This window comes from Equus przewalskii, chromosome 5 (genome assembly GCF_037783145.1).
Source record: "Equus przewalskii isolate Varuska chromosome 5, EquPr2, whole genome shotgun sequence".
NCBI lineage: Eukaryota > Metazoa > Chordata > Mammalia > Perissodactyla > Equidae > Equus > Equus przewalskii.
The window spans coordinates 21,214,552-21,241,260 of NC_091835.1; the positions used below are offsets into that span (position 1 = coordinate 21,214,552).

General features: G+C 46.8%; 2 long non-coding RNA genes across 4 annotated transcripts; one reads left to right on the forward strand and one right to left on the reverse strand.

Moving 5' to 3' along the window:
- Positions 1-26,441, reverse strand: LOC139083274 (uncharacterized). 3 transcript variants are annotated; one of them, XR_011539869.1, is made up of 6 exons: positions 26,152-26,441; positions 20,919-21,060; positions 13,956-20,826; positions 12,720-13,228; positions 7,333-8,593; positions 1-2,692 (listed from the first exon to the last, which is right to left on the reverse strand). It is a non-coding gene; the product is annotated as an uncharacterized lncRNA (long non-coding RNA). The 3 variants fall into 3 exon arrangements; XR_011539868.1 differs by lacking the exon at positions 1-2,692 and having other exon boundaries at positions 5,865-8,593; XR_011539867.1 differs by lacking the exons at positions 1-2,692; positions 7,333-8,593 and having other exon boundaries at positions 11,547-13,228.
- LOC139083275 (uncharacterized) lies at positions 9,448-17,382 on the forward strand. Its single transcript, XR_011539871.1, has 3 exons — positions 9,448-9,627; positions 9,733-9,838; positions 16,564-17,382. It is a non-coding gene; the product is annotated as an uncharacterized lncRNA (long non-coding RNA).
- Positions 26,442-26,709: the final 268 nt, after the last annotated feature.

The window sequence follows — 26,709 nt, forward strand, 5'->3', positions numbered from 1 at the left end:
AGGAAGTGAATTTCTTCAGACCGTGCACTTGGGGGTAGGAGCCAAGCTGGACTGGTTCTTGGATGGGGCAGAGAAGCTGCCAATATCATTCAGATTAAGTGTGCACAGAACACGTCATTTTAGAAAATGCTTGCGAAAGGAGATAACTTCAGACCAAAGTTCTATTCCTGAGTGTTCCACGAGTGTCCACGAACTTTGTACTGAAGAAGAAAATCAAATGTAATGAACCACACTCTCAACTACACACAAAAATATGTGGAAAATGTACTTCAAAGTAAGAGAAAATACGATAGTAAGTTACAATCCAAATTAGTACTAGATCGATTTTATTTTTCCCATTAACATTTTTTTCCTTCTCTGCTCCTGTATACTGAGTCTGCAAGAGTAAATGGCTCTCCTTTGATAGATCTGCCAAAATTGGCACATGGGATAGCGCAAAGATTAACAACCAGCATTGCCGTGAGGAAAATACAAGGATGTTATTGTAGAAATCCATCCACTGTTTTCCTCCTTCATTTATTTCCACACAGCCCCTTTCATCTTCCATGAACCCAAACAGCCAGTTGCAGCTCTGGAAATCTTCCCAGGGTGTATCGAATCGTGGATCTCCAATAAGCTTTGCCCGTTCCTAAAAGGGGACCACTAATTCACATCCAAGAACGGCAATCATGGCTTTGACACTCTTCACAGATAAAAATTACAGCCATTCCAGGGCTATTCCTAGGCATGGACTAGCATGACCCAAATCAGGGGACACGCTGTAGCAAAAAACTGGGAGCACACCTTGGAACCAATGCAAGAGGAGCAGAGACCACCACGAGCCAAGTCAGGGCAACAAGATCTATAGTCAGGAATTTGCCAGGCAGACAAAGGGACAGGAGTTGTGACCCAAGGTTGACCGTGGGAGGGACTGGCTTGATTGCAGAAGACAGCAGGACCGTCAACATCTCTAGGGTGTGGATTCTTTTGAGAAGACGGATGCATGTGTTCTCTTTGGCACTGCTGGGCATCTTGTGAGCTCCATGTGGGATCCCACCCTGGCCCGGCATCCATGATCAAGCTACCTCTTCCCTAGTGGGACGCAGGAGTAAGTCATCTCTTGTGCCCCTTCTGGAAGTTTCCCAATACCTACATCATACTCTCATTGTTTAATTTCCCTTTGAGTCTGTGCTATGAAGCTGTTTTGCGAGGTAAAAGCATCTGTTCTTTGTTATTATTTGAGATATGTCTTAATCTTCTTATTAGATTATAAAATCCTTGGAGGAAATTATTTTTATCTTATTCATCTTTTTATTATCAAAACTCCTACAAACTATGTACCTAGAAGCCACTGGCTGACTAAACACGCACAATTCCCTTGAGTGGAATCCAAGGACTTGAACTCAGATGCTATGAGTATGGTTTCAACTGATGGAAGAATTTTAAACTCCGATTCCAGCTGGTATGATCTTGAAGGACTCCAGATAAAATATTTCTTTGCTCCTTAAACAGGGGTACGGAGAGGGTCTGGCACATAGACAAAGTCACAGGGCAGTGTGCTACACCATCCTGGAGCATCCATTTTTGGCTTGTGCTCTACACGAAAGCCTTCTCTTTGTTATTGAACAGATAGGAATATGCTGTGCAGAAGACAAAAATCCCACAGATGGATTACATAAGAAATGAGTCATTACCTGGGGTAGATTGTCATACACCTGTTTACCCTCCCTTGCCATTAAGATAATTCAGTGAAGCGTGTGATCCACAAAACATTAAAAAAAAAAAAAAGAGCAGAAAGATGATCTTATTTTACATGATTTCTGGACTTGGGCCTCAACGGATAAGCACCCAGACTCCAGGGCAAATGAATCTGGATTTGAATCTCAACTTGGCCACTTTCAAGCTGTGTGACCTGGTAAAGTAGACAAGAGAAGCCTCAGTTTCTCTGTTAAGTGGGGATAAGTGGTTTGTTAGAGGCACTACATGAGATCATTCATTTACATGAATGAGATAATTCACACCGTGTTGTAAGTGATAATTCTTTAATAAACGTTAATTATTATTCTGTTATTATGACGAGGAAAGATGAGTACTTAGAAGGCTGAAAATGAAAAATTAGATGATACAAAGCAAGCACGCTAAAGAATCACAAGCTGCAGTTCACAGAAGGTCGTGCGAGAGCTCAGGAGAGCCCGGAGGAGCCAGCATGGGCAGAGGTGAGGGTGGGAGGCTGGTGGTCCAGCAGCGGGAATGTCACTGGACCCCAGGCCCCAGGAAGGCTGATGACATGGACCCCAGTCCCAGAGATGCTAGTGTGCACAAGTGACATTAAAATAAGACTTCTGCCCAATGAGGGTCCTGGAACCAAAGAGAAACCTGATTTGATAGAAAGAACACTTTATGGAAACGAGACACATGGCTTTCCCAGGGCTCAGACAACCAGAAGCCCAGAGAGAAATCTCTCAGAGACGATTAACTACACAAATCTCTGTAAAAGCCTTCCTTAGGCATGGCGGCTCCCCAACAGGAGGCCTTTAACAAATGTCATTGTTGACGGCATGGCCATCCTCGTGGTTAGAGGTCGAGGGCTGCTGCCCAGCTGGGCCCACCTCCATCCCTGAGTCTTGTGTTTTGGAACCAAACGGAGTCTAACCCCTCGATGGTCTGTGTTTGGTTTTTGCAGGAAACCAATTCTCTCACACTTTGTCACAACCTGCAAGGCAAGCACATTCTAAGAAGAAGGCAACACAAGCAACAAGACGGTCAAGGTACCGAGCTGATGTCCCGGCCCCCAAACAGCATCCCTTTCAGCCATAAGTCCTGGGGTAGAAGGAATCTTGTATGTAGGGGTGGGAGGTGGAGCCATGAGATCCCAGCTCTGAGGAGTGGCAAGCAGAGGCAGGCGTAGGGAGCCGGTGGGGGGGCGGTTCTCATCCAACTCAGTAACTCTTTTCAATTAGGAGCCTTCCAAACTCAGGACTTCTTCAAGTTGCCTTCAGCTACGATGGTGCAATCGCTTCTTGAATGTTAAGCAAGTTTTGTTTTGAGCATACATTACATTAAGCAGGTGTTTTAAGCTATACTTGCTTTTTATTAACACTGGATATTTTTCTGGGCGTCAAGGGATTTCAGACTCTGTCCTGCCATCCCCATGGACCTGCTCTCGGGAAAGGAGACCCCAGGGGAGGGCCTACACTCACACCCGCTCAGCCCCAGGCCTCGCTCTGCACTGAACACTCTCACATATTGAGTTTTCTTATAAGATTCCCTGTAAATGGAGACTCTGCCACTAAGCACCAAAGGCACCAGTGGACATAACCATGCCCGTGTTGGGGATCAAGGCACCTGCATTGTCCCTGCTGTAAGTCGCCCACTCGGGTCACCCTGGCCTTCAGGGTCACTGGGCCTTTCCTCCCTCAGTCATCATCTAGGGACCTAAGAAACCACAGGTTCTGGGACGCACATGAAGCTTAGCAGAGGCTGGCACTCCTGATGCTTTTCTTGAAGGTTAAGGGCAAATCAAAGGGTCCTGGCTCCTCCCCCACCACCCTTCTCAGAACACTGATAACCAAACCCGCATCACGAGGATGCAATGCCGCCCGGTGGGAGAAGGCTGCTTATCGGGCCTCCACCCCGGGGCTCTCCGCACAAACAAAGAAGCTCTGTGGAAGGCTACTGACGTCATTTTTATCAAAACTTCAGGGTTGAAGATTTGGGAAACCAGCCAGCCTTTCACCCCCATCCTTCCCAAGCCCGGCTGTGGTCATCCAATGTGTGTGGACCACCACATTACAAAGTTCTGGAATTAAAGGACTCCAGTGATGAGGGAGACCCCCTCACCGGGGTCTTCACCGTCCCAAACACTGGACAACAGCTGAGGAGGGGACAAGACCCAGAGGTTTTCTATCAATGCTGTATGGTATAGAAGACAAACCCCACATCCTAAGAGGGCCTCAGGAAGCCCTGCTCTTCCCTCTTGGGTCTCACAGCTCCCTTTGCTCAGGGAAGTGAAGGAGCCCAGGCACGAGGGGCAAATTTGTGACAGAGCATGGATAACCCCACTCTGGAAATCCAGAGCTCGTTGAGTCTTTCTTGCTCCAGCTTCCAGGCCAAAGCTTGACCTTTGACAAGTCCCTCAGCTGTGGCCACGTCCAGGAAATGGGTGTGAGTGAATGAGCGCCTGCCTGTCTGGGCAAACATTGCCCCAGGTGAGTTTTGTTCCCATGTTTTAAATCCTGCAGAATGGATGGTCTCCTCAAGGCAGCCGACTCTTCTGGAGCTGAGGAAACCAATATTAGTTAGTGTTTTTGCTTGGAACAGAAAAAACAATGGCTGCCGTGCCCACCATCTGGAATTGGCTGGTCAGTGTGTGCTGACGTATTCTCTGTAATGGGATTATGTTCTTGTCATCAATGCAGAGGGCGCCGAGCTGACTCCTTAGGACGTAGGTGTTTGTGAGGAAGCAAGACTGAGCAAACCAAGCTTGTAAGGAGGAGCCTAGGAGAAGCATTGGTTCTAATAATTGGGGATAATTTGGTCCTCCAGGATATGACCTGGAGAATCCATGAAGATTCTCTTGGTTACAACTAACAGAAATTCAGTCCATCCTAGTTGGAGTAAAAAGGGAAATACACGAGAATACAATTGAGTTGTCTCATCTAAGGAAATAAACATGGGCTTCAGGAACAATTGCAGCCAGGGAATTGACTGCCCACAGGACTCCACGCTCCATCGTGTCTCCACTGTGCTCTGAGCATCGGCTCCCTTTCCTCTCAGCACAGATGTGCTTCCTCTGTATGGCAGAGAGCATGGCTGCCAACCGCGCCTGAGATTCATATCTCGTGGCTTCCTCCACCAAATAGCAGCCCATCCTTTCCCATGTCCATTTCAAACCATTCCTGGAGGAAAGCCCCGTTGAGCAGGCTTGGGTCAGGCCCATCCCTGGACCAAACAGTCGAGGCCAAGAGTAAAGTCCTCATTCAGAAGGGAGACCCACCACAGGAGAAGGGATGTCGCCTGGGCAGACCAAAAAGGAGGGGTCCCAGCCCCTGGGCTCAGCCTTTCCACGCTAAAGCAGGAATTGGCAAACTGGGGCCCCTTGGCAAAATCTGGCTGACTGCCTGTTTTTATAAATAAAGTTTTATTAGAACACAGCCACACACCACTGCTGTCATGCTATGACGGTAGAATTGAGTAGACCTTATGGCCAGCAAAGCCTGAAATACTAGCATCTGACCCTTAACAGAAAAAGTTTGTTGGCCCTTGTGCTAAAGGTTAAGACATCCCAGAAGGGTCCTCAGGGCTGGACCAAGCTCATAAAGAGACATCCTCCTGTCTCAAGGCTTATGCTGTTTAGAAGCATCCCATGAAATAATAAAAAGGACACTTTGTGACATGGGGCTGAATTTAGTAGAATCCTACAGTATGTAGCTTTTTCAGATTGGCTTTTTTCACTTAGTAATAGGCATTTAGGTTTCCTCTATGTCTTTTCATGGCTTGACAGCTCATTTCTTTCTAGTGCTGAGTAATATTCCATCGTGTGAATGTACCACAGTTTATTGATTCACACACTTACTGAAGGACATCTTGGTTGCTTCCAAGTTTGGGCAATTATGAATGAAGCTGCTATAAACAAGCGTGTGCAGGTTTTTGTGTGGACATAAGTTTTCAACTCCTTTGGGTAAATACCCAGGAGCACTATGGCTGGATCATATGGTAACAGTATGTTTAGTTTTATAAGAAACCGTCAGACTGTCTTCCAAAGTGGCTGTACCATTCTACATTCCTAGCAGCAATGTGTGAGAGTTCCTGTTGCTCCACGTCAGTACCAGCATTTGGTGTTGTCAGTGTTCCAGATTTTGGCCATTCTGGTAAGTGTGTAGTGGTTCTGTGTCATTTTTTTTTATTGAGATATAATCAACATATAACATGATATTAGTTTCAGGTGTGCGACATAATAATTCTGTATTAGTATATATTGTGAAATGATCACCACAATAAGTCTAGTTAACAGACACCACCACCCATAGTTACAAATCTTTTTCCCTGTGATGAGGACTTTCAAGATTTACTCTCTTAACAACTTTGAAATACACAATATGGTATTATTAACTATAGTCGCCACATTGTACGTTGCATCCCCGTGACTTATTTATTTTGTAACTGCAAGTTTGTACCTTTTGATCACCCTTACCCATTCTGCCCATTCCCCTCAACCCCCAACCCCCTGCAATCATCAATTTGTTCACTATATCTATGAGTTTGGTTTTTCCTTTGTTTGTTTTTTAGATTCCACATATAAGTGAGATTTTTTTTTCCTTTGCAGAACTGTACTATTTAACTTGTGCTGTCATGTGCTGGGGGTCCCCCTGTGGGAGCCCCCACCCCCTAGAGGATCTCTGCGGACCCTGGGACTAGATGAAATGAGCAGAGACAGCTCTTCCCCACCTTGTGCGTACATGTTCACCAGGCAGCCTGTCTGCAAGAGTGTTCTGGTCAGCTTGAAGTCTTTCAGCGGAACTATTAAAAAGGCATTCACCGGTCCTTGATGGGGCTCAGGTATGTTGGTAAGGACTGGGGAATCTACACCCAAGGTGATGTGAGCAGGCCTCCCCTAACACATTGCTCATGCCCACATCCTGGAGTTAGAGGAAAAGCAATGCTCCTGCTTGATCCCAAGTCCAGTATTAAGCCCCTTGGCCTCTCAGAGAGAAATCAAGGATGGAGGGACTGCTGCCTCAAGCCTCCTGTCCCTCCGCATCTCCCTATCCACCCCCCTTTCCCCAGTTCACACAAGAAGAGGTAGGTGAAATGAACGAACAGTCCCCTGGGCTACAGCCCTAAAGTCAGGAAGTTAAAGGTCAAGCAGAGGGTATGGATTTTCTCTTTGGGAGATTTTCTTTGCAGTTTGGCTGGATTCCCAGACCACCACCTCTCCTTGGCTTTTCTAAGCTCGCTTTGTCTTCTTCTCCTCATGGGGCTGAGGTTAGAAGTTCACGGGTGAGCTTCCCCGACATTTGGGTGGCCTGGGACGAACACCAGGAACAACTACATCTCAGCCTCAGGGTAAAATGGTTTCTCTGGCCTAATCTTTCAGGCCAAGGTTGGTTCACCACGTGATCCAACCTTTGCCAGCTCTGAAGACCATGCTGGAGCTTAGCGCGTGAGATCAGAGCTGCAGCTGGGATACACCGATCCCCCAGGAGATTGTCCTCTGAGCATGTACCTCCCTCGCAGACCTCAGGGGAAGGGGAGATGGGCTGAGGGGGAATTAGGATTCTTCCGGGTCCACTGGCCTGCTATTATCTCATTATCTCACCTCTTTCCCCAGATATACCCACCCTGATGCCCTACCTCAGAGAAGAATGCTTCATCCACAGCCCGGAATAGAGGCGATCACTGACCCCAACTTGCTGTCCACTTCTTTCTGAGCACGAGGACAAGGGAGCCATCCCAGGAAGGTCCTGTCCTAAGGGTGCTCTCTGCTAGCAAGATATTGTCACAAAAAGAGCTGCAGAATTGGGGATTTCTTTTGAGTGAGACCAAAATACATTCCAAGCTCATTTTCTGAGGCCGTAAGACCCTTTTTGAGAAGACTTGTAGAAGCTGTCCAAGTCATGGAGTTTATCTAACCCAGATTCCGGGATTGTTGACTGTCCACTCATCACCATTCTTAGCAAAACTCCCAAGGACAAAAAAACAAGCCAGATAAACACTGCTAGGAAGCAAACCAAATATGCCGTACCACACAAGGCAGCATTCATGCCCACCACACGTCAGGCGGGATGCATAGAGACCATCACCCTATGGTTCCCTGGGAGATTTGACAACCTCAGAGTGACACCCCCACTTAGAATACAGCAGGGCCCACTGAAGTTTCCACGTGATCCCACTGGGAGACCTGGATGTGCTTTGGAACACGTCCTCCCAGAGGTGAGGTTCCAACATCTGGACCACTTGAGAGAAGAAGGAAGAACCCTGCTTTCTAAAACCTCCTGGCACTGACCATTCATTATTTCATCACGAGGCCGGGTTGTAGGTAAATCCTTTCCTTATTTATCTTTCCTCCTAACAAAGAGTGCCAGAACTAGAAGTTTCTTTCATTAATCGAAGTGGGTAAAAATCCAGCGTCCCTTCGGTGAGAAATAGCTTCAGGACAATGAAACAGAGATTGACTTCCTTCAATTCCTTGTGGCAGGATGACTGCTGAGCCTCCATCAGTCCTCAAAACAGGGACAAGTGACACCTATTACTTTCCTGATAGAGTTTTGATTTGTGTCCACATGGCTGAAAACTAGGTAAATGATAGCAAGGCTGCCTTCCAGGTCCCAAAGAAAATATGACTAAATAATGGCACGGTTCAATCTCCTTCAGATAGACTGAGAAAAAGGATGGAGTTATCCAAACAAAGAAGGACAACAGGAGTTTAGAAATTATTCCACCTGTTGCAGTGGTCCTCCTTTTAGTGGTCGGCCCCTTCTGAAGCTGTATTTGCTCATCTCTGAGGTTGAGCGGGGATGAAAGCTGGGGGAGGGGCGCTGGACCCTCAAGCTAAAGCTCCTTGTTTTCCAGGGCTATTTGCTGTGTTTTCTTCCTGGACCAGTACCAGACACACCTGTTTGAAAGAAAAGACAGAGACTGTTTAATAAACAGAATAAGTAGATTTTCTTCCCGCTGTTCTGAATGGATTGCTTATTCTTACAAGCAGAGACACGCTGCTCTTGCTTGCTTTCTAAACAAATGCCACCCACTTGTTTCTAAATCTGACTGCACATTGAAAACACCTGGGGGGCTTGCGAGAAATACAAGTTCCCAGACTCCACTCCCTCTCCCCCCTCCCCCCGAGATTCTGATCCAGTTGGTCTGCCTGGGGCCCAGGAATCTGAATGTTGAGCAAGCATATCTGGTGACGCAGAGTGCTAGACTCCAGGGACAGCATGGTGACCCCACTACACCATAGCGAGCATTGGCATGCTAGAGTAGAAAAAAGGAACCCGGAGATCTCTAACTCAGCCTCCTCATTTTGCAGAGAAATGACACTGAATAGGAGCGATGAGAAAGACCTACTTTGATCAGGCTGCGATGCTGCGAATGCTCAGCGTCTGCATAGAATTGATTGCCTCTCACTGAATTTGGAATTAAGAATAGGGTTCTGGAAAGGGTTGGGAACAAATATCCTTACAAGAAAAAAAAAAGGTTTATTAGGAGTCATCTGTACAGAAAGAAGCCTTTGTTCAGGAAAGATGGCTTTGAGAAAGCAAATATTAGTGAAAGATGCTCTGTCAGAGGAAGGCCCGGGGCGAATCCGGCCTGGAGCACAAGGCCCGCTCTTTGTCCGGCCATCTGCAGCCTGCGTCTGAATGCCCCTTGAAGAAGCAGGGGCCCCAATGGCTGATGGCTTTTGGACTTCAAATAAAAGAGAAACAAAGCGATTCTTAAACAAAAGAACTGCTGTCTGAAAGCAATTCTTAAAGAGAAAGAGCCCTATTGATGTGTGTGCTGCCCAAATGGAGCTTAATTAGGCCACACATGCTAATGCGCTAGGGAGAGACCCCCAAATCCAATTCCCTTCTTTATTTCTAGACCGAACAGGAAAGCTGGGTCACTGAAGTCTGCCTTGGGAGCTCTACCTGGACCGTCAGATCTTAGGTCGATTAGGGTGCCCTTGGAGTTACCCCTAATGACATGTAAACTCATAAGTGAACGGCTTTGGGTGGTCTGTGCCCACCCTTCACCCCAATTATTGAACCACAGGCTCCAGAAGTAGAAGAGACCTTTCTGGGCACCTCATCCGTGGGTCTGCCGGGCAGCGATGAGCACACTGTGGGCTCAGCATGGACCAACACAGTCCTAGCTAAAGGTGAGTATAATTGTTTCCATACTTCTGGGCCTTTCCAGTTCTGTTCCACTGAAATCTCACCATGAAACAGGGGTCCCTTGAAGAATATTCTTAAATGAAGTGAAGTAGGACAGAGCGGGGCCTCCCTGGGCACTTGCCCCGCAGTTGGAATAATTTGTAGACTGACTGAGATCCTTTGAGGTCACCTCTTTAAACATTTAAAAATGTCTGCAGTGCTCTTATCCATGAATTTCTAACCATGTGGCTCATGATATAGAGCTGACAAAATTCAGGTTCCTTGATCTATCCTCAAGTAGTTAGTGACAGAGCTGGACAGCACCTAAATGTCCCAACACCCACTCCTTGCACATCAGTGTGCAGCCTTGAAGTCGCATCTTCTGTTGATGTTAATTTCAGAGTTGTTAGATCTTGCCTGAGTAAACAGTGGCATCTCATCTTCCTTATGTTTGTAAGGAATCTTCTGGAAGATTCTGGCACACCACTGTAGCAAACACACCTTCATGTGACCCCCCCAATGAGTCAAGCCTTTGTGTAACCTCCTCCCCTTGAGTGTGGGATGAACCTGTGACTTGCTTCTAACCAACAGAACAGGCAAAAGGTGATGGCTGTCCCTCCCATTACGTTATCCCATTTTGTTCTATGGGATAGTCACTCCCGTGATTATGCTACACTTATGAGACTCCCTCATAGGTACCTGGAGTAAAAGATTCTCCTGCTGGTCTAAAGAAGTCAGCTGCCACGCTGTGAGAGGGCCACATGGCAAAGAACTGGAGCCAGCCTTTCGATGTTTATAGTAACTGCAGCTAACAGCTGGCTAGAAAACAGGACTTCAGTCCTACAGCCACAAGGACTGAGTCCTGCCAACAACCATGAGAGCTTGGCACCCCAAGCTCCTGAGAGGATCACAGTTTAGTTAACATCTGACTGCAGCCTTGCAACACCCTGAGCAGAGGACCTGATTAAGTAGTGCTCAGAGTCTTGCCCTACAGAAACTGTGAGAGAATACATGTGCAGTGGATTCTCGTTATTTGCAGTAGTTATGTTTTGTTTTTGTTTTTGTGCTGAGGAAGATTTGCCTTGAGCTAACATCCATGCCAGTCTTCCTCTATTTTTTAGTATGTGGGCCGCCAGCACAGCACGGCCACTAGCAGGCAGTGTAGGTCTGTGCCGGGAAACCAAACCCAGGCCACCAAAGCAGAGCACACTGAACTTAACCACAAGGCCACGAAGGTTGGCCCTGCAGTAGTTGTGTTTTATGAAGTCACCATGAGAAATGTATTAGTGCTGTGCTCCCGGGGAAAGACAGGGTCAGGTTCCTGTGAGTCTCTGGTCACAAGATTTTTGTCAACCAACCAATACATAATTTTGCTTTATGTATGTTTCTGTTTGAAGACACCTTATTTAATATATATGTTGATTCATTAACACGGAATCCACAGCCAGCAGAACTCTAACTTATGCCTGAACGAAGCTTCTCTAACACACATATTTCTTCCATAAGGTACGCCACAGCCTTCTTGTGCTTAGAAGCACTAGACAGCACTTCAGCATGATGCCTGGGGGTCACCTAAAACAGTGAAATCACCCCCAAAAAGCACAAAAATGCAAAAACTGTGGCACTGAATAGACCACATCAAGGGCTCTTGTCTATGATATGAAAGCGGAAAACAGAAAGCAGAGCCTCACCTTGTCCAACCCCAGCTGGGAGTGTGCACACTGGGTGACGTGAATTTTTTGCTACTCTGCACAAGTCTGCAAATGATGATGAAAGCACTGCAAGTATTGAGTTTTTGAGGATTCTCAATAAATTTTATTTGCTCTATCTCAAGATATTAGCAGGTGCAGAATCTGCAAAGAATGAGGGTAGACTATAGATTTGAAGCTGCTACGTTCGTGGTAATTTGTTATGCAGCAATAGCTAACTACTGCAGTCTTTAACTCCAGTGACTCCTGAGAATATGTTCTTCCAGATGGACATTTCCAGAACTTCTCAGCATTAGCAAAGTATGAGGAGTTGAGAGACTTCGCTGCACTTCATTATGATATGGTCTCTGTAGCCGGCTTGACTCATTCACTCAGCCTGGCTTAAACAGTAGGTCAAATCTCTTCTATCCTTAAAGTCAAACGGCTCAAGCCTTCTTATTCTATAAGAACATTTATTTTCCTTTTCCAAGGATCCCACCGCCTTTCCCTAATGGGTCAAAGAATCTAAGAGCTCATTCACCATCCGTGCCCCAGTCCATGCCCCAGTCAAGCTCACCAGGGTGGAGAGAAAATCAGGAACGCTGTCCTGTTCTCTTGCCAGGCCAGCCCTCAGCTGCTCTTGCTATGGTCATTGCCCTGCTCTGTGGCTCCAAAACCCTTGGCTTACTGGCCACCAGCCCCTTTCCTTCATTCCTTACCATATGTGTGCAATAAACCAGATTTATACCTCAATAGACTCAAGTAAGGCCTCCTCTCCCACGTCTGGTCCCCTAGCGCAGACACACCTGCCACTGGACATGGCCTGGAATACCTAGAAGGCCAGACATGCCCCGACTTTGTTCTTCACAACTGCAGCTCTTGGCCCCCGGATGCCACACGCCTACAGCCCAGCTTCAGCTCTCTCTCCAGTAACCCAGCTGGTTGGGTTGACCCACATTCATAAAGCTTCTCCCAAGGATGGTACAGAGGAACAAGGAGGCAGTGTCTGAAGTGCTTTCCATTCCCAGTTCAACTTTGTGTCAGCGACTCCTGTGCAACTCTCCGTATATGCACCCCCCTCACCCTCCTCACTTGCCCCTTCTTCAAACCCAGGCTGCCCTCAAAAGACAGAAAAAATCCCACCCACTTACATATAGTCCAAATATTATGAAAAAGGACCTTTGAGCGGGACACAAACCTTCTTACATCAGACTGCACTGCTAGCCGCAGCACAGGATTTAGAAAGACGAAGAGGACAACGTTGCCTTTATAAAAGAGGAAGAAAAATCGGATTGCCACACATAATTAGCAGTGTCTCTCCATCCCAAGGGCTTAGAAAGCCTTAGCTGTTTCCCCATGTTGCTAGGTTAATAATCATCTTCTGCTTCAATGCAGCAAAATAGGAGGAGAATTAATGATCCGTTTCATGGTAAGCGCTCACTGCGTCCCAGCGCAGGCTTACAGAGTGGCCTCAAAAAGTCAATTGCACAGACCTGCTCTACGCTTGCAGAATGGAGGGATGATCTAATGAAACCATAATTTCCCCTTCTTTGAAGCCTCTGCACAAAATATATAGTTTTCCACTTCAATTGACTTCCCCAGGGTTTCATATTGGTGGTGAAAGAGTGTCTTCTTGATCATTATCAATTAATGCCATGTTCCCAGATCACTGAGCATTAGCGATGCTCCCATCCCATTTGCAGAAAGCTGTAAAAAGTTAAATTTGGAGAATGAGGGACAATACATTAAAAGCAGTTTAAAGCATGTTAGCACATTCGCCTAAAAATAACGAAGATAATTGTAATAATTTATAACATAATTCTGCTTAAGATTTCATTATGCTGTGACTTTGAGATTCCCTTTTCCAGAATTTATAACCGAAATGAATCTTAAAACAATAAAAGGAATCAGAGAATAAAAGCAGAAGATCCTTCATATAAAAAAAATATATACCCACGGGATCCTTCAGGAAAAAAAAAAAAAAAAAAGAATAGGACAAATTCAGGCACCAGTGATTACTCTCCACTTGATCATAAACGCATTTGCGTCACTTAAACCACATCACCTGCTTATAATATTCCACTGGGCTTCCTGCTCCAGCATTCTTTCTCCTTCCATGGATGAAGTGATTTGGCTTTATTCTCATTTGACTTCTTTATCCTAGACTTCTCCTTGATGGCTACATTCCAAACTAATATTTGGAACTGTCATCCAATGTCATTCGAAAAGTCTTCTGAAGCACTCATGGAAATCAAAAGGGATAAAGTAGCATTTTCCAAAATATGTCAGCAGTATTCCTATTTATACTTCACCTTTTCCCAAAAAGTATTTGGGATATCTCACTATTAGACATATAATAAAATACGATTTTAAGTAAGGGAAAAAACAGTGAGAATAATGGAAAACAAGGATTGACAAGTAAAAGTCTACGCACCTGTTTTGGTCAACTAGTGCCACAGAAGAACAGTGCCAAAGTCTCAGTGGCATACATGTGTGAACAACTTCCTTGCTCAGTTCATGGATCAGCTAGGGGTAGCTCTCACTTCAGACTCGGGGCTCTGCTCCACGTTTCTCTAATCCTTCTTCGGGGACTCAGGGCCAGTTAGGGCATATTCTTCTCATTGTGATGACAGAGGCACAGGGAGGCAAATGGAAACGCACGACGCTTCTTAAGGCCTAAGCTCAGAAATGATAAGTATCACTTTCACTTTCCAATCTTGCATAAGTTCTTCTCTTGGGTGAACTCTAAACCAAAACTGCACAGGGAAAGGGATTCTGGGAAATGTAGTTCCCTGCCTTAGATGCATATGGCAGTGGTGGTGGTGGTGGTAGCGATGGTGGTGATGATGGTGGTGGTATTGGTGGTGAGCACGGTAGTAAGGGTGCTGTTGGTGATGGAAATAGTGGTAACAAACTGACAACAGATAATCTGGCACAATATGCAAAACGTTCAATTCCTGAGCACTTTCTGGAGACGGGCTGAAAATTTACCTTTGCAATTTTTAGAAATCAACGTGAAGGGGAAACATGATCAGTTACATGACCAAAGAGGCTGTAAGATACAGCTTAGGGTGGAGTCATCTGTAATTCATCGTGGAGTGAGCCCTTTCATCGATGTTTTATATCCTTCATCAGGTTCATCTGATGTTTATATCCCTCATCAGTTTTGAGTCACTCCTATATTTTATCAAATAATTCCACTGTTCTCTCTGCTCTTTCTTTCTATGACCTATGACAAAAGGTCTCACCATTTCACTCATATTTTCCATCTCTATCTTTGGGAGAGCTCTCCCTGACTTTACTTTTACTTTTTTTTAATCTCTAAAAGCTGTTCCTGTGTTGCAATTTTTTCTTTTTCATATCATCTTGTTCTTGGTTTATGAACTCAAAATTTTAAATTTCTCTATTTATTGGAGTTTTGTTCTTAGTTTTTCTTTTGTATCCCAAATTATCCTGTTTCTTCTGGGATCTATTTTTCCTGTTCCTGCGTCTAGGCCTTTCTCACTTGAGGGTCTAGCTCTTCTCATTTGCCTGGTGATCCTCGATTTTCTGTTTGAGTTTGAGAAAAAAGGCTGGGTATCTGGTGTTTGTTCTCTGCTGTGGATCTATATGGTCATTGCGTGTTCAATTATTTTAGGAATCAGGCTGTAGGATTTTTGCCTGGCATAGCTAGCTACAGGCTGCCTATTCTATGGGTGGGGAGAGGGATGGTAAGTGGAGTGCTTGTCACCTCTGGGAACTTCAATAACCCCGCTGCATTCCCCCTTAATCTGTTCTAGGGAGTGACTTTTCCCACATATTTCATCAATACACTGCCATCTGACTAGCAGCGTCTGCACTCTCCATTAAAAAATCCATAACTTCTCTGACTATTTGCCAACTTCCTCGTATATTCAGACTCCCTCTCTATTAATAGCATTAAATGGACTAAAAATTAACATAGCTTTATAGTATTTTAACATTTGGAAAAGCCACTTCCCCTCATAATACTTCCATTTCCAAACATTTAAATTTATTCTCATCACTTTTTTCTTCCAAATGAACTTCAGAATTATTTGGGGAAGTTTCTCTAAAAACATTATAGAGGTTTTGTTTGGACTTATTTTAATCGTGTAAATTGGAAAGTTTTATCATACCAAGCAGTTTTATCATCCAGGCCATATTAGGTAACATATTGTTATTACACATTTCTTAGTAAGTGTAATAATAATATTTATGTTAATAATTATTATGTTTTCTGAATGGTTATAGGGTATAAAAAGACTTGATTTTTATTTATTACTTTCATATTCAGCCGCTGAATTCTATCAACAACCCACGTATTATTTTGATTGATATTCTGGGTGTTTACATATAATCACACTGGCTGGAAATAACATGCTTGTCTTCTTCACGTCCTTGTGTATTCTTTATTTCTGTCTCATATCTGGAGCCTCCAAAATAACATTGTAATATAATGGCAGTAATTTCTCATTTCTAATTTACTTTTCTGTGGTCTCTTCATTTATTCCTTGATTACACTTGGCAGAGGGGTTTGTCATCTTTGTAATTGAATTGCTTTTTGTTTCATTTATTAATCCCACCATTTTCTAACTTATTCCTTTTTGCTTTATCTATTTTATGTTCTTTCTAATTCCCTCTATTGAATGATTATCTATAGATTTCTTTTCTTATTTTACATGGTAATAAAGGAATTTGGGGTTAAAAATTGACCTCTCCTGATAACTCTGACAGCCATAGATACATAGTGTCGTCCTTTCTACGATTTTCTAAGCAATCTGAAACAATATTTGGTGGCTTGTCATTCGAGCGTGTTTTTTGCTTATTTGTAATATCCAAGTAATTGGCTTATTCTTTCTAATTGTCTATTATAAAATTTGAACTTCAGAAGATGGCATCGGCAATGAATAATTTTTGCTTTGGAGGAGTTTATAAAGCCAAATTTATGCAGTTTCGTGAACGTTCCATGGACCCTTGAAAATAAGTCGTCCCATCAGTGTGAGCCTGATCATTATTAAGTCTTATTATTATTATTGCAATAGGTTGAACGATGGCCCTGAAGGACATCTGGGTCCTAACGCCTGGAATTTGACAGTGTTACTTTATACGACAAGAGATTTTGCATATGTGATTAAGGTAAGGATCGTGAGATGGGGAGATTATCCTGAATTACCCAGGTATGCCTTAAGTATCATCACAGGTATCCTTGTAAGAGGGAGGCAGAGAGGGATTTGACACAGAAAAGGAAGGCAATGAATGTGACAACGGAAGCAGGATGCTGCGCTGCTGGCTTTGAAGATGGAGGAAGGGACCACAAGCCAGGAATGCAGCTCCAGGGCTGGAAAAGGCCCAGTCACAGATTCTCCCTGGAGCCTCTGGGTAGAGCGCGGTTCTGCTGACACCTTGACTTCAGCCCGGGGAAACTGATTACAGACTCCGAGCTCCAGGACTGTAAGAGAGTGAAAGCATGTTCTTTTAAACCATCAATTTTGTGGTAGCTGTGATGGCAGCCATAGGCAACTAGTACAATCATGTAAATTTACTTCCTTTGCATTGTTTCATTTTTAAAAATTGGCACCTGAGCTGACATCTGTTGCCAATCATTTTTTTCTTCTTCTTCTCCCCAAAGCCCCCCAGTACATAGTTGTATATTCTAGTTGTAGGTCCTTCTGCTTGTGCTGTGCAAGATGCCGCCTCAGCGTGGCTTGATGAGTGGTGCCACGTCCGCGCCAAGGATCCCAACCAGCAAAACTCTGGGCCACCGAAACAGAGCGCGCGAACTTTTAACCACTCGGCCATGGGGCCGGCCCCTGCATTGTTTCTTGATCTATCATAGAGGAGAATTAAAACTTCTGCCCAATGATTGCGTTTTTGCTCATTTCTTCTTGACCTTTAAAGCACACATTTATAAATACCTATACTGTGTTTATTAGCACATGAAGGCTAACAACTGCTTTCAGGATTATTACTTTTCCTAACGTAACATGACTCATCGCAACATTAAGGCTTTGTGAAGCGATGTCTATTTTTTCTTCATTTTTAAATTATCATCCTTTCTTTCTGCTTGTGGGGGCCTGCCTCTCTTTCTTTGCCCAGGCCTTTATTTTAAACTATGGAAGAGCTCTCCTTCGTGTCTGTCTCTTGTATCACATAGTTCCACTTTTGTTCCCCATCACAAGACTTCGCTTTGATGTGGTAAAATTTAAACTCTCCGCGTTTATCATATAACCACAAAGTTTAACCCTCCGTCTCTCATCCTTGTTCTGCTTTCTGCTTTCTTGCAGCTTCCTTTTTCATTTTGTTATGTGCACTGTGGTATTTTTTTAAATTATACCAGTAGACGCTTTTAATTCTTTCAAATATCTATTTAAATGTATAATTCTTTAATGATCTAAGCTAAGAATAAAGCAATTACTTTGGCCCCCTCTTACACAAGACTTAAAATTTATTACACTTGATCTTTTCCTCAGCTCTCAATTCTTTCCTAGTCTTTGTTAAATTAATTTTGCATTATCCACCTAGATTGATATTATATTACCATTGCTATTTTTAGTAATTCAAATTAAAAACTGTTTGGGTTTTTTCTCTTTTGTGGCCATTTTTACATGACACATTTTTTCATTCAACAAATACCTTTTGAGGAGTGACTCCTGGCTGGGCTCTGAGCTGAGGACGGCGATATGACAGTGGTGAGAACCCGCGAGCCTCTGCCTGGTCTCAGGGTCCATGGGGTTGACTGGTCTTCAGATTCCACCAGTTTCAATTCTCACGCCGCCCGGTGTTCCAGCCTCACTGCTCCCTCTGACCCCTGTGCTCGTGGGCGTGCTCTTCCCCGCATGCAGTCTCCTTCCTCCCAGCTCTTCTTCAGCCTGAGTCCTCCTCAGTTCAGGCTTCAGACTAGATTTTACTTTCTCCAAGAAGCTGTCTTCCCTCACCAGGACAGCGTGTCATCTTGTCATCATGCCACCATGCCACCAAACCACCATACCACTACATCACCCTGCCACCACATCACCATGCCACCATGTCACCACTTCATCATACCACCACGCCACCATACCACCACATCACCATGCCACCGTATCACCGTATTACTACATCACCATGCCACCACATCACCATGCCACCACAACACCATGCCACCACACCACCATACCACCACATCACCATGCTACCACATCACCACATCACCATGCCACCACATCACCATGCCACCACACCACCATGCCACCATGCCACCACATCACCAGGCCACCACACCACCATGCGACCACATCACCATACTACCACGTCGCTACATCACCATGCCACTATGTCACCTGTCCTACTGGTAGGCGTTTGCCTATTTATTTCTCTGTCCCTCGGGGCTGTGGGGGCTTCACAGGGGCATGGACCTCTTTGGTTTTGTTCAAAATTTTACTTATTAGGGCAGTGCCTGGAAACGTGTAGCCATTCATTAAATGTTTATTAACCAACAGAGTGAATAAAGCGTTCTTTTTAAAAAAATAATTGTTGATACTGATTGTTTTTATTTTGGCTGGAATAGCCCTTTAATTATTTCAGGAAGAGGAGGTGAGCGGTAGCGTTTGAGCCCCAGTGTAACCTTGTGTTATAAGACACTGACAAGGTACAAAATTCTTTGCTCTCGGTTTTTGATCACTTACAACTATAAATTTTGAAGCACTGTCTTTTGGCTCTTGGTGCTGACAAAGAAATGTCTGATCCCAGAGTAATTTGTGTTTCTTCTTACATAAACTGCTTCCTTTTTCTCCTTTAAATATAGAGAGAGATTTTTATCTTTTTCCTTAAACAAAAAACTCACCATGTCTATTCTTGGTCTGCTTTCATTAATTTTGCCAGGTATACTGTGAGCTCTTTCCCTTGTGGCTTGAACCCTTGTTCCATCCAGAGACGTCTCCATCAGCTACAACCTCCCTAGACTTGCCCGTGTCTCCGGGGCTGGGGTCCAGCCAAAGAGACCATGGCCTGTTATCTTCACTCCTCTGCTCCCAGCCATGCTCAAGACTGGCTGAAGAAATAGAGAAATCATAAAGGTGGACGGGAGTGGGAACATCACTGATTGCCTCAAAAACTAGGTCTCCTCTAGTGAGGGGATGTTTGCTCTCTTTTCTGCTAAATGTGGACTCAAGCAAAGATCAGCCGAGAGGTCCAAGTCTTTCGTGTCTCCACCAGGACCCACCTTGCTGTTCTCATGCAGACGATACACTGGGTGTGGGCCTCCATGTCGTTCCTCACTCAAACCAAATCCCTCTAAAATATACAATATTTTCCCCAAACTCCAGGTCCAGTGGGCTTAAGTTTCAAAGCTGTTGGACGCTTTTATTTTCAATATATCTTAATGGGAAGTGGCAGAGGACATATCAGGTCTGGTCAGGTAGCTCTACATAAACCATGAGATCTGCGTCCTCGTTTTTCCGGGAGGAAGAGGATGCTGGAGGGGGGCTCCATCAAATCCCAAGGCTGTGGCAGCACCAGGATGAGACCGGCACCTCCTGACTTAGCCCAGCACTGACATGGAGAGCCTCACACGTGTCTCTCAGCCACCCTCGTGTCCCCTTCATCCCGGTCTCCTGTCTGGTTACATCCTGTTTCTCTTGGTCGGTGTCTCTTTATCTCTTGGCTTCTGTGGTCCGGAGTTAGGAGGGGGTTTTGCCCAGGGGCATGGTAGTGTTTGGTCTCTGGGGCCTGAGCCCACACACAGCATGCTGACGAGCCCCAAGTCCCGGAGCAGGTGCTCCGTGTCCCTGGGCACCTGCAGGCGGAATGTGAGAGGAGAGAGGCGTGTTTGTAAGGGCTGAGTGAACAAAGGACGCCAGTTAAGCAGCCTTCAGGCTCTGAGGCGGCTTCTGGACGTCTAGAAGGTTCTCTGGGCTGGGGTTGTACACAAGACCAGTGAGAGCCTGGGTGGGTTGAAGGGAAAAATGAAGCATCCATCGCAGTGTCCACAAGGAGAGAGATTGTCCTGTCCCCTGGCCACAGTCAGATGGGCAGCCACCCTTTGTGCCCACAGTTCATAAAGCACAGCGCCCCGGCATATTTCCTCAGGAAAAAAAATGAAGACCCGTCACCTCCAGCCGTCTTTGGGTTGAAATGAAACGCAAACCTGAATTCTTTGCATCTTGGCATCTGGACAGGAGAATGGCTGGTCGTGAGCTGCGACATCTCCATCGTGCAGCGTGCAGCTGCAGACCCCGCACACAGCCTTATGGTCATGCCAAGCAGTTTGGCCATTAACCAGCCGTGCAAGCTCAGGCAGGTTACCTAACCTGTCTCGGTTCCTGCTTCTGAAAAGTAAAGATAATGGAGCCTACGTCATGGGACTACCGGAGGACTAGATAAGATAACAAACACAAGGTATTTGACACAGAAAGTGTACCTGAAAGCAGGATGGCTCCCTGTCCCCTTCCTTCAGAACCAGGCTGAGCCCCTGCTCACACAACAAAGGCCGACTGGCTTTAGAGATCAAGTAGGTCAGCCGCAGCTGCTCTTCACGTTTCTAAACCTTTTGCACAGGAAACCTGAGATGAGAGAACGTTTGAATTGGCTCATGCAAAGAACAATATTTGCTTGAGGTTAGCTCCTGCGTTATGAATTTTTAACCTCACATAAATCAAACTGTAAAAATGGACAAAGGCTGAATTTCCTGTGCCAGGACCAAAATAGAAGCCACCTCTGTCTCTGAAACAATTCCGATTATGTTTCCATAACCAAATCATGCTGAGATGAATAGCTGGAATATTTATATTTAGATCCTAAAGTATAATGTAAAATAAATGGAAATAGTCTATCTTCTCGGTCTTGACGCTGTGCCGCTGTTTCCATTTGCAAAGACCAGGCTGTGGAGAGGCCACTGTGGCCTGAGGCAGAATGTTGCTTCTCCATGCTCGTTCTTTTCCCCACAGCTGTTGTCACCAAGTCCTCACCACTAAATGTTTAATAGAAAGCCCCCAGGGGAACCGGTCTATAGCAAGATTTACAGAAGCTTTGTACTGAGAAATATACACACTTTCTAAGATCCATGAGATCGAATCTTATATCTGCAGAGGGCAATATTTTAATTAAACAATGATTTCCATTAATTCAAAAAACGAATCTTTAGCAACTCCTATGAGATATGAACCTAGAATATAAAACAACAGATACAAAAACCACCAAGAGATTTATCTTCTTTCAATCTAGTGGGAAAGGAAGATAGGAGAGCACCCAAAATACTGGAAGGCAGAAAGAAGCGTGGCCTTGAGAGAGTTACAAGCAGGTGCGAGAGACTTGTAGAAGCAGGAAAGACGTCACCACAAAAGGTGGAGTTGGCTGACCTTTAAAGGATGATAAAGGTTTTAGTAGGAAAACTGAAGCTGTAGAAGCCAAGAGAACTGTGGCTCGGCTGATGTGAAACCAGCAACAGGGTGTGGGGTGGAAGTCCGTGACATGAGGCTGGAAAAATAAACTGGAGGCAAATCCAGAAGCAGCTAGATTCCAGGCTCAAGCCAGAGCCTTACAGGAAACCGGAGGCTTTTAAAGGCGTTTAACAAGGTTGATAGATGTCAGTGGTGTGAAGATTTTCATTCATTCATTCATTCATTCATTCATTTAACAAATGTACTGAAATCCTTGAAGAGAGGTAAACTGGTGGTTAGCAAAACTGATAGGGCCCTGGCCCTGGTGACCTTATAGTCCTGTGGGGTGATGAGCATTCACAAATAAACTCGTAAATACCTGTATCGTTACAGGTAGAAGTGAGCACCAGAGAAGGGACAGAGTGGTGTCCAAGGGTCTCAGGGAGCCCTGACTTATCCTGGAGGTGGGGGAGGGAGGGTGGGCGTCGTGAGGAACTGACACTGACATTAGGTCCTTAGGGATCAGTGGAAGATGGAGAACAGGCTGTGGGTAGGGGTAGGGCCGCAGCGCTGGCTGGGAGCCTTCCACGTACAGAAAGACTAGGAGGGAAGAGCCCCAGTGAAGAGGCTGGAATTTTCAAGAAATCAAAAGAAAAGAGAATGGCATGCAGTGACTCTGGAGGGATGGGGGCGTCTGGGGGTTCATTCAGCGTTTTAAGTGAGAAGTGCAATGGGAAGCCACTAACATGTCTGGCTGGTAGGGTCTGGTTTGTTCTAGAAGGCACTGGGCTGCTGTGCGGATCTGAGGGGGACAAGTTTGAAAGCCAGTGTCATGGTCCAAAAGGGATGTATGGGTGGTCCTCGTGGACCGGGAGAAAAGAGGACAACTTGGGACCTACTTCAGAGGCAGAACTGGAGGAAGAAAGACAACAAATAACTGTGGAATCATAGTGAGGGAGGTGAGGAAGAGAGAGCGGAGGGGAGGGGTTGGAGAGAGATGCGGTGGGGGTTCTGCTCTCTGCAGGCCTCTCTATTATCTGGATAAGGCCCTCCCGTAGGATGACAGTTCGGCAGAAATGCGGAGGAAGTGAGGGAGTGAGCCACAAAGGCAAATGGAGGAAAAGCATTCCTGAAAGAAGGAACAGCAGATGCAAAGCGGAACACACCTGGAAAAGGAAAAGCATGAGGCCAGTAAGGCTGGAATATAGAGACTGAGGGCGACCACAGCGGGAGACGTCAGACACGCGGCTGTGGACAGACCACAAGGCAGGTGATGGGGCTACGGACATTCCAGAAAGCAGGACAGCTGACACATGAAGGCAGGGACTCCACAAGGGCCATGACACCATAGCCAAGCTTTGTCTACAGCATGGGACCCCTGGCCGGCTCCCCAGAGCCTTTGTGACACTAACTCTGCCTGGTCAGCAGACGCCTGGTGCGAGAGCTCATGCTACATGGAACGTCGGAGAAGGCCGCCACGGGAACCAGGCCAGACATGTGGAGGACCCCTACAGCAGCTGTGAATAACTGTGGGCCCCTTAGGAATAACTGTGGGGCACCCCAATGTCATTTGCTCATTCAGCGTCCAGCCTGGCTCCCGGAGTAGCGCCCTTTGGCTTACTGACCTGGCTGGCTTATTTTCCCTGGCTCACTCCTCATATTCCTTTAGGTAATTAAAAGTAATTACCCACCGACTCTCATCCCATAACGCTGGGTCAGAAACACCCGCCTGATGTGCTCCCAGGCCCCAAGCCCCACCCTAAGCGGCTATGCAAGACTCGCTCTGGCACCACTTACTCCCCCTCAGTTCACACCTGCAGGTCAGAGACGGCGTCATAGGACAGCAGGTGAGAGTGACCTTGCTGGGGGGGTGGGGGGGGGACTTGAAACAAAGTGAAAACAGACATCTAGTGGGCTCCCTGACCATAAACAATCTTGGCCTCAGTTTCCTCATTTCAAGGGTTGAGCATAAGCCCGTATCATAGGATAAATATGTGGATTAAAAGATAACTGTTGGCACACGTAAGACATACAGAGCAGTGCCTGATACAGACTATTGGAGCAAATGTGTTAGGTGATAATTATTTTTATTATCATCGCCATCCTCGTCACACCTGGAAAAGTCAGAAAATTAGACCTGTGACTAGAATGTCATAGAAGTCTGGGAACTCCATAGTGTTCCTCCCGGGGGGGCATGAGGACAATGCCCTAACAATTCCAAGGGCCAGGGAGGGAAGCGGGAAGGAGAGCAGAGGGGGTGAGCGTATCTGAGTCCACTCTGGAAGGGTCCCCCAGCGCATAGGTGAGTGATGCTCTCAAGAAGTGTTGTGATGGAAAGGGAAAGAGATGGGGTGCGGTCGGAGGGTGAAGCATTGTCACGGGAGAGATTCGTGGGCATCTTTTAGAGGCTCGCTGTATCCCTCAGAGTTGCCTCAGGAAAAATGAAACCGGTGCAGAGTTTTCAAACAGAGAGAATGCAATGCAGAGACTTTGTGACAGAGGTGAGGGACCAGAGAGGGGCTGGTGATTCACCCAGGAGTGGGTACAGCGGGCAGCCACTGCCTCCCTAGGCTGGAGGGATAACCAGCAGGGGTGACGCTGCCAGAACCCCGTGGGGAGGGAGCTGAGTCTGGTGGGGGGAGCAGAGCCAGGTGTAGGGAGCTGAGCAGGGCAGGGAGAGTTGAGCGGGGTGTGGGCAGCTGCCACCAGAGATCCAGCAGCAAGCAGAGTGGGGCGCAGACCCCAGCATCCCCTCTCCCCCTGATGTCCTCTAATCTTCCTCCAGGGTCTCCAAGGGGCCAACCCTGCCCAGTAGCTGGAGGACTAGGGAACCTGGGCATGGGGTCCCTGTGACCCAGAGAAAGATGATCTGAGAGCTGGGAACAAGAATAGACAGCATCACGGGGGGCTATGGGAATGCTGGGGACCAAGCAGAGGGAGGGGAGAAGCAGAGACCAGGGTGGCCGTGGGAAAGGGGAAATGGAGGACATGGGGTCCGAGGTGTGGACACAGGGCTGGGGGAAGGAGAAGAGAAAGTGACGTCGTTCTGAGGAGACGGGGACTTGGAGCTCACGTCCCCCTGGTAGGTAGAGGACAGCTCGACGGGTGCAGTGGGGACAGAGAGCGGCTGCCCTGGGGGCCCGAGCCACCTCTGTGAGGGCTCACCTGGGACCCAGCAGGGACATGATGGGGAGCAGACCCAGAGACGGGGATACTGGCTGGCTCTGGGAGTCCACCCATGTGAGCCCAACTTGGGGGTCGCACCACCTACCTCACAGACTGAGAAACTGAGGCCAGAGAAGAATGCTCACCAACCCAAAGGGGCAGGGGCAGGACTCTGATGATGCTGAAGCCCAGGTCCCTTCTGTGGACACTTTGTCCCCTGTGGCAGGAAGTGAGGGGGTCTGGGAAGGAGGCCCTGGTGAGTCTCGAGTGGAACGATCACCCTGGAGTCTCCGTCACCACCCGCAGCCAAGCCCAGGTTTGCCTGGGCGCCACCTCCTACCCTCACTCCCCACCCCTGCTCTGTGACCACCCCCAGCCCCCCTCCTGTGCACACTCACACATGCACTTCCACACCTAAATCACCCTCATTCACTCACACGTGCACACACGCATGCACCCCACCCTCAGCTACCCTCAAACACACTCTCATGCGCATCCACAAACACACACACTCACACATGAACGCCCACACTCAGATACCTTCAAACATACTCTCACATGCACAGTCACGTACACCCACAAACACACACCCTCACATGTGCACACTCACGTGAACCTCACACACTCAGATACCTTCAAACATATACCCACAAACACCCACACGTGCACACTCACGTGAACCTCACACACTCAGATACTCTCAAGCACACTTACATGCACCCACACACTCTGACACCCTCAAATACACACTCAGGTACACTCACACTCTCGCACACACATACTCTTGCACACTTACACCTTCACACATTCATACTCACATGTGCTTCCATCCCTTGCACACTTGCTTCCATGCTCACCCACTTGCCTGATGCCCTTGCACACTCGTCCATGTGCTCACACACTTTCAGTGACACTTCTTGCACGCTCACACATCCTCTCACACACACTCACACCAACAGCACAGCTGTCCATCCACCTGCAGGCAGAGCCATCCTCTCACAGCCCTCGCTGTGGGAAGCCCCCCATTGTTCAGGGCTCTCCGGAGGAAGCCTTCACTGATCCCCACAATTAGGTCACTCTCACAGTAGAAGCCCTTGGAGGGCCACATACCTCTTCTGTAAGCCCTTGTCCCCTTTGTTTGTGGGATTCCTGGACAAGCTTCTGACTTGCCCCTTTGAGCTGAGGTGCCAGGCAGTCGGGCAGGCCCCCCATCTGATGTCACTCCCCTCCCCATTTTATGCCCAACGCCCAGCACCTGGCTCTTGATAAACACATGATGGAGGAATGAACGGATGGATGGATGAATGAAGCCCAACAAGGCTGGGAGGGAGAGAAAGCCCCAGAGCCAGAAGAGAAAGATAACACATAAACTTGGGGGCCGTGGGCGAGAGGCAGTGGGAGGTGTGTGAAGCAGTGGTGAAATGTTTATTATCTGAAGAGCTGGCTGGAGAGTCCTCCCAGGGAGAGGCTGGTCTTTGTTCAGGATCCGCTCTAAGTGGGTGGGGGGGTGGGGGCAGCCACGTCCCCTGAGGGCTGCCTGTGGGCTGGTGCTCTGCTTCAGAGGAGGGGAAGTTGCCCCAGCTGAGGGGTGGAGAGCAAGGAGGAAACAGCGGGAAGGAAGAGAAAGGAGGAGAGGGAGGGGGTAGCAGGGTGAGGGGCTGGCACCAG